This window comes from Phalacrocorax aristotelis, chromosome 9 (assembly GCF_949628215.1).
Source record: "Phalacrocorax aristotelis chromosome 9, bGulAri2.1, whole genome shotgun sequence".
In the NCBI taxonomy this organism is placed as follows: Eukaryota; Metazoa; Chordata; class Aves; order Suliformes; family Phalacrocoracidae; genus Phalacrocorax; species Phalacrocorax aristotelis.
Window position 1 is genome coordinate 21316770 of NC_134284.1, and position 8948 is coordinate 21325717.

Sequence of the window (8948 nt, forward strand, 5' to 3'; positions counted from 1 at the left end):
ACCAACCAGAATTAAGGGATTGGACTCGGGGATCGGGTGATGGGTGGTATGGTGTCATGGTTTTAGCTGGGACAGAGTTAATTTTCTTCACTGCAGCTGGCATAGTGCTGTGCTTTGGACTTAGTATGAAAACAATGTTGATAACACACCGATGTTTTAGTTGTTGCTGGGCAGTGCTTGTACTAGCCAAGGACGTTTTTAGCTTCCCATGCTCTGCCGGGTGCACGAGAAGCCGGGAGGGGAGGGGGCACAGCTAAGGGAGCTGATTCAAACTGGCCAAAGGGATATTCCATATCATGTAACATCATGCCCCATATATTTTCTGGGGGGAGCTGGCTGGGGGCGGGCAGCAATTGTGGCTCGGGGACCAGAGGTGTTGGTCGGCTGGTGGTGAGCGGTTGCATCACTTCTTGTTTGGGCTTTTTTCCCTCTTTCTGAGGTTTCATATATCTCTCGCTTTCATTATTTTCTTTTTCATTGCATTACTATTATTATTATTATTGTTACTACTGTTTATTTTAATTATTAAACTGTTCTTATCTCAACCCATAAGTTTTCTTACTTTGGCCCTTCTAATTCTCTCCCCCATCTCACAGGGGTAGGGGAGTGAGTGAACAGCTGTGTGGTATTTAGTTGCTGACTGGGTCTAAACCACAACATATAATTGAAGGGCAGGATCTGGCGTAGGGGTCCCTCTCCAGAGGTGCCCAGCTTGAGCTGTAACCTGAGAACTAATGAAAGAGAAATTGGAAACCTTCACTTGGATTTTACATTAATCAGTGGGATCCTAGTGTCAGACCCTATTATGGTGGCCAGCGTGCATAAATCCCTAACAGTCTGGAGACCTAGATGGTACATTAGGTAACCAATGTCGGAATGTCTCATCTCCAAACATTCAGTCGGTGCCAGTGAGTGAGTTGAACTGGGATCTTTAGTGGCGGGAGGTACTGAAACTGATGAGTCTTACATTCCTGCTTCAAAATTTTAAATTTTGGTAAAATAGTGCACTGAAGGAGAATTGAGTGGGCTGATCAGCATAAGCCACAAAATTTTAGAATGGCAAATACTTTTGGCATACAGAAGGGGACGACTTCAGCTGAAGTATGGGAAAACTTGGGTAAAATTGATGGTACCAAAGGAATAGGGAGAAAGAGATTAGCAACATTATGCCACGAGGATTGGCCACTCCTTACACGAGAGGGCAATCCAGCAGAAAGGTGGAAACTGTTTGACCAACAGGAATTAACTTTCCTGCATCAACATTTGGAGGACAAGTTCCCTGGACAAATGGAGTATTGGTATGTATGGGATAATTGGGCATTCACTAGGTGAAAAGCAAAGCAGTGAAAAAATGGAAAAAGTTCCTTTAGAAATAGCGAGAGTATACGATCTGTTAAAACACCTGTGGAATCTGCTCCACCCTATGCTCTGCTACTTTGGCTTCTATAACTGCCCACTCTCATCCACTCCTATTTTCCAGACACCCTTACCAGTGGTGCCAGTACTGTGGACAGCTGTGCCTGGTCCAGGTATGGTGCCTCAGGTAGCCAGTACAAGGGTCTACCAACCTTGGTGTCCCCAGGATTTGATTGCTTGGAGTCAACAGACTCCCAGACCTAGGGAGGACCCATAGAAAGTGTTACAAGTCATGAAGGGAATACTATGGGCATACAATCCTGCTTGGGGAGATGTGCAGATGCTCCTTGAAGTCCTATTCACGCCAGACAAAAAGCACGCAATTCTTGATGCGAACCATCACTGGACAGAACAAGGGGGAGATGCAGCTGCCCAGACAGCCCGGCTGACTGTGGAATCGTAATGCAGATGCAGTCTACAGACAAATTAGCCAGACAGAGCTTTGAAGAGGCTATACCTTTGGCAGGACAAAAACCTGCAAATTGGTCTAAAATAAGAGAGTGTCAACAGAAGCCTGAGGAACACCCCTCAACTTTTCTCTCTAGATTATTTAGACAAGTCAGATTGGTTGGAGGAGGAATAGATCCAGAAGCAGAAGCTAATAGACCTCTCATGGTCTCTAGTTTTGTGGATCAAACAGCTCTGGATATTAAAAAATATTTTTCTAAACACGTCCCCAACTGGACAGGGAAGTCAATGAACAAGGCAGTGTGTTTGGCTATGTTTGTATACAATGGTCTAGATGAGGAAGGGGTTAAAGAAAGATGTCAGAGGGATGAGAAAGTAAGTGTCTTCGTGGGTGTGCTGAGGGAAGGGTTTGGAGAAAGTAGAGAGAGAGGCTGGGGAAGAGCAAGAGAAGGCAGATGGAATCAAAGTGAACGTGATTTGTGTCTGGGAGCTAATGGCTGTTGTGCTTACTGTGGGGAACAGGGGCATTACAAACAGGAATGTCCCACGAGGCTGAGAGGGCCCTGGGGACCCAGATTTGGGAGCAATCAAATGAATATCGCCAAACAGCAATGACAGGAGGAGGGAGAGTCAGAAAAATGTCAGGGTATATATGGGTTTTGGAGTACTAAACTGAATAATAAGGGTCAAATTGTGGGAAAATAGAAGACAAAGAAATACCATTCCTAGTGGACATAAAAGCCACTTTATCACTTTTGAATTTCAAGTGTAAGGGGCAGTTCTCAACATATAGAGTATTGCTTCAAGCAGTCACAGATAAAAAGGAATAATCACTTAGCCAGCCAATGTTGCTACAGACAGGTGGCCAGGGGGTGTGGGGAAGATGTGTGATTGCAGAAGAATCACAGAATGGTAGGGGTTGGAAGGGACCTCTGGAGACCATCATGTCCAACGCCCCTGCTTGAGCAGGCACACCTAGAGCAGGGGGCACAGGACCACGTCCAGGCAGGTTTTGAGTGTCTCCAGGGAAGGAGACTCCACAGCCTCCCTGGGCAGCCTGTGCCCCTGCTCTGGCACCCTCACAGGAAAGAAGTTTTTTCTCATACTGAGGTGGAACTTCCTGTGTCCCAACTTGTGCCCATTCCCCTTGTCCTGTCATTGGGCACTAATGAAAAGAGTCTAGTCCCCTCGTTCTGACACCCACCCTTCAGATATTTATAGGTATTGATGAACCCACCCCCCCACAGTCTTCTCTTCTCCAGGCTAAACAAACCCAAGTCTCTCAGCCTTTCCTCATATGGGAGATGCTCCAGTCCCCTGATCATCTTCGTAGCTCTCCGCTGGACTTGCTCAAGGAGTTCCACATCCTTCTTAAACTGGGGGGCCCAAAACTGGACACAGTACTCCAAATGTGGTCTCACTAGGGCTGAGTAGAGGGGGAGGATAACCTCTCTCGGTCTGCTGGCCACACTCCTTTTAATGCACCCCAGGTACCATTGACCTTCTTGGCCACAAGGGCACTTTGCTGGCTCAGGGTCAGCTTGCTGTCCACCAGCACTCCCAGGTCCTTCTCAGCAGAGCCGCTTCCCAGTAGTTCAGCCCCCAGCCTGTACTGGTGCATGGGGTTGTTCCTCCCCAGGTGCAGGACCTTGCACTTGCTCTTGTTGAATTTCATCAGGTTACCCTCAGCCCAGCTCTCCAGCCCAGCTCTCTGGCCTATGTGTTTGTTGGGATAAGACCTATTACAATCCCTAAAAACCCAGATCTGTCTGTCCTCAGAAAGGGTAGAACTTATAGTAGCAAGGGTCTGTCTCACTGCTGAAAACTTGCTCAAAATTCCTGGAGTTCCACCTGAATTTATTAAACTACCTTCAAAATTGTGGAGCTCCTCTGGAATGGATTTGAGTTTGCTGAAATTGGCATGAACAGTCTCCACAAAACCAAAGGGAGGAAAGCCCATAGCAATCAAGCAGTATCAAATTCCCAAGGAAGCAGAAAAAAAGTATTCAGAAACAAATCAATCCATACCTGAAAAAGGGGGTTTTATGATAATGGAGTTCCCCACATAATACCCCTATTTTACCTGTAAGCAAAAACAGGTTAGACAAAGAAGGAGATCCAGAAGATAAGTTTGTATGGGATCTCAGAGCAATAAATCAGCATGTGATTGTACCTCATGTGGTGGTTCTGGACCGATCAACAATATTATTACAAATTCCACCTTGGGCAAAATACCTTACTGTTATTGATTTAACAGCTACATTTTTTAGTATTCCTATAGCAGAAGACAGCCGGCATCGGTTTGCATTTACATGGAAAGGCCAACAACTAACAGGGACCCGCTTGCCCCAAGGGTTCACTGGGTCTCTTATGATGTTCCCCCATTATTTAAAGATGACTTGAAAGATATTATATTACTTGGAGGTTCTATACTTGTACAATACGTAGATGATTTGTTACTTGCCAGTAAGTCATATGAAGATTGCTTGAAAAATACTATTTGTCTATGTACTGCTTTAGCAGAAAAAGGTCACTGTGCATCTCTTTCTAAGCTTCAGGTGTGTCAGCAGGATGTAAAATATTTAGGATTCACATTAAAAGAAGGACAAAGATTAGTAGAGCCAGAATGGGTCCAGGCTATTCTGGTAACAGAAACAATTGCGAGGATTTTTAGGCACAGTAGCATACTGCAGACCCTGGATACAAGGGCTAGGGGAGTTAAGTAAGCCATTGACAGAAGCTACCAAGGCAGAGGAATTGGAGCCTTTACATTGGGGTCCAGAGAGAGAAAAGGCTTTCCAAGCTATAAAAGGAGCTTTAGCTTCCGCTGGGGCACTGGGATTGCTGGATTACTCCAAGGGCTTTGAACTATTTGTGCATTAGGACAAAGGAATTGCCAGCGGAGTCCTTACTCAAATGCTAGGTCCACACCGCCGCCCTGTGGCTTATTACTCAGCTCAGCTGGATCCTGTAGTGGCAGGGAATAATTCCTGTGTTAAAGTGGTAGCATCAACAGCACCTGTCATAGAAAGAAGCAGCCCATTAGTCCTGGGTCACCCGCCAACTATGTATGTCCTGCATGAAGTAGAACTGAATCCTAAGCAACACACTACACAAGCATTGTCCTCACAAAGAGCACATCGCTATGAATTAATGATTTTAAATATGGATGTTACTTTAAAGAGATGTGACGTTTTGAATCCAGCAACTTTACTGCCTGTTCCCTCTGACAGTGAGATGCATCATGACTGTGCTAAGGTAGTGTTTCACTCCCGCCGCCTATGGGAAGATCTGCAGGATCAACCGCTATAGGACTCGGATCTAACCCTTTTCACCGACGGATCTTCATACTCTGTGAATGGAAGATGACATGAGCTATGCAGTGGTGAGAAACCTGAAGAGGTACTTGAAGCAGAACCTCCACAACCGCAAAGTTACAAAATTTGTTCTTTAGATGGGGATTATCACTGTGGTTTAGTAGTTTATTTAGTTCCTTGCTAAAAGGTCTTTTACCTGTGGTTATTATGCTTCTGACAGCCTGCTGTGTTTTCACTTGTATTTGGAATTGTTTACAGAATATGCTTATGAAATCTATACAAGGTACTGAAGAGCCCTCATACAAAACCGACTATAGATGGGCAGGGATGCCTGAAAAAAAACAAAGGGAGAACTAGTGTAGAAGAAACTTGATTAATCGTATTCTTCTCTCCGAATAGCCTCATTTAGCATTAGTAGCTTAGCACTAGTAGCTAAAGTAGTTGAAGCCTCAGGCCGCAAGAGCCAACTGAGAGTAAACTTTCTGATAAAACTAATGCTGCTAACACAGAACTAGCTGAATCTGGCAAGTGCGAGCAGAATGAAGAAGATAAACACCAAAGAAACAATTCCAAGAGAAAGAAGGCAGCCAGCCCAGTGACAGTGAAAACCAATAAGAAATCAAGAGACCACCAACCAGAATTAAGGGATTGGACTCGGGGATCGGGTGATGGGTGGTATAGGTATAACTGAAGGGCAGGATCTGGGGTAGAGGTCCCTTTCCGGAGGCACCCAACTCAAGCTGTAACCTGAGAACTAATAAAAGAGGAATTGGAAACCTTCACTCAGCCTCTACACTGATCACTGATCATAGGTTGGACCCTATTATGGCGGCCAGCACGCATAAAACCATAGCACCTGTCAGTACTGAAATTGTTTTTACTGGTGTAGGTATTCCCACGAGGAAAGGAAAATAAACTCTATCCTATGAAAACATCCACACTACTGATTACACTGGTATAATTACATCAATAATAAAAGAACATCAGACCTCTAATTACCCCAGTGGTACCAAAGCCCATATGTATTTTGCAGTGCCCTTTCTCCTTTTCCAACACAGGATTTGTGTCTGTGTTCTGTAACTGCAGCCCTCACCTACAGAAATTTGGCAATTTGTACCTTCTAAAGTTGGTTGCTCTGGAAACAGGCTACAATTTCTTCCAGCTTCACAGCACGAGCTGCTTTGTCCAAGACAAACAAGTGTAGCAGCTCTGTTCACTTGCTTCTCCAGGCCAATGAACTTGCCTCAGGAGTCACAGACTATTTTCCTCTTTCTTGTCCACCCTGTGAGGCCAACCCCATGAGGAGATTTTGATTGACTTGAGAAAACACTGAAGCCCTGAAGTACCTTTCACAAAAGGAAGCTGGAATAGGAAATCTCCCATGGGCCAGAAAAATATCACACAACTGCCCGAGTACCAGGAGGCGGCATGGAAGGGATCTATAGAGTGTTACAAAATCAGGGCTATTTCTTAAAAGAGAGCCCTTCTGTCTGGTGTCTCCATTCTTCTCCTCAATCCTATGACCTCTGACAACATCCTACTGTTCTGCAAAGACTACTGGATATTACGTACTTATTGTTGCTTGCTACATTATCAGTCTTTTACTAGTCACTCAGCTTATGGTGTTCTGAGCATCTTCTTTCACCAAGCCATTCATCAAACAATCTGGAATCACTCAGGCACCCAAAATGTACCCTGCTAGCACAGGACAAAGCAGTGGGTGTTTTAACATCAAGAAAGCAGTGTTTCTTATCAGATTTTGCCCCTGGGATCAGGCAAGATCATCAGAAAGTGTCCATTTCCTTCCTTCTTTCCCTTTACAGACCTGGGTGCACAGACTGACTGCGGTAAGCGTGCAGTACCCGGCCCTTTCTCTGTTAGGTGCAAATTAGCTCCCCATGCCACATGGCCAGCCGTGTGCCTGGGCTGCTGGCATATGGCAAGGCAGCACTCCAGGTTCTGCTTTGCTAACTTGCTGTTTTATTAACATACAGGGGAGGAGAAAAAGAAAAGACTGGAGAATGTCAGGAAACTTTGCTGTCCAATATGTGAGATCCTGTCCAAACTATCTCCTCAGCAGATGTCTTAAACTACAGGGACTCTTCCTTCTCTTGATAGGCATGTGACAGTTCAGGAACTCTGTGGCAAGGGTGTCAACTGACCTCACGGATTCACAAAATAGAAATGAAGGCTCAGAAGCTATTAGGGTTTCAGTTTTCTGTTATATAGCACTGGCTGCTCTGTATCAGTTTGGCCCCTACCAACACTCCGAGCTCATGCTTTTATTAATCTACTTGGAAGTTGCTGTTACAGCCAAAACAGACTTAATTAGTCCTTTAATTAATGGGTATTTTAGCAGACATAAGGTGCCACAAAATACAAGATTACTTGTTTGAGGCCTTAGTGTAACTGCTGTGACAGAAGAGCATTACAGAAACCATTTAATACTACATATTTCATTAAATACTACAATTAAATTGCCCGTATGCACTTGATCTAAAACTGTTCATGCCTAATTTGCACCAGTGATACACATGCAAATAAGCAGAGCTGGAGAAAACATTATCCTTTGCCTTTCTCTCTTCCTGCAGTAACCTAGTTCATATTGGAGGAGGGCAGCCAAGTGGTAAAACTTTCCAGTTACTGTTTAATAATTTGTTTAAATTAGCTAAAGTAATCTAAGGTTTCTCCTCCAGGTAGAGGACTCAGGGTATCTTAGTAAGATAAGGACAAGGCAACGAAGGCAGCCGCAAGAGAGCTTTCAGAGTGCTAGACAAGTATTCTTTTTAACACACTGAGATATTTTTAGGGTCCAGGCTCAGCTTGAGCTCCTGTGGGCGTGCAGCATCAGTAGATTAAGCATTGAGAGCTCATGCTGAGCACATCAGATATTGCAGGAGAAAACCAGCAGCGCAGCATGCCACAGGCGAGCATGAAGGCGAGGAGGAGGGCAGAAGTGTCATGGTCCATCTTGGGGAGACTGAGCAAGACAGTGGGGTGGGAGTGCGAGAACTAAGCTGTTAAACAGGGAAACAAAAGCAGCTGAACAACTTCACAGCAATTATGGAAATAACAATATTCAAGAGTCCTCCAATGCAGTTCTCATGGTCACGTGGAATTAGAAATTGCCAAAACTGTCCTACCTCATGCAGATTTTCAGACAACGGAGGAGATACAGAGCTCTAGTGTCAGGATCCAGCTCTAATTTTGCTGATGAATTGTAAACAGAAATATATCACAAGATGCAGAAAAGGCCCCCCTGGTCTTCAGTCCCTTCAGAAACACAAAACCAATGCAAGTTTCCTTTCAATAATGTAAGAATGATTAAAATGGCACAGAAAAAGAACGAGAGTGTGTTGCCATTGCTCAGTTCCCTTTCTTCCAGCTTTCCTTACAAGTAACTCTTTAAATTCTTGTTTTTATTTTACAGATGTCACATTAACCCGAAGACGTGTTGTCTTCTCACATGGGTGAGGAAACAGAACCTTACCGTCTTTCCCCAAAAAAAACTTCCGCCCTCTACGCTGAATGGCATGAGGCAAGCAGTGCATTGCAAGGAAAGCTTCATACGTAATTGATAAGCTCTGTATGCTTATTATTAAATTGCCACAGCTCTTCTTCAGTGATGCAAGAAAGCAAGAGAAAAGCCCTCCAGAGATGGGGGAGCAGTGGAGGCCTTCAATTAATTACATAGGTGAAAGAGTTTGCTATTCTCACACAACCAACGAGTGGTTGGAGGGGCACTCCACTCCATAGACAAATTTCTCTTTGAGTAAACCGATGCTCCTATCACAGCAGCAACACTGG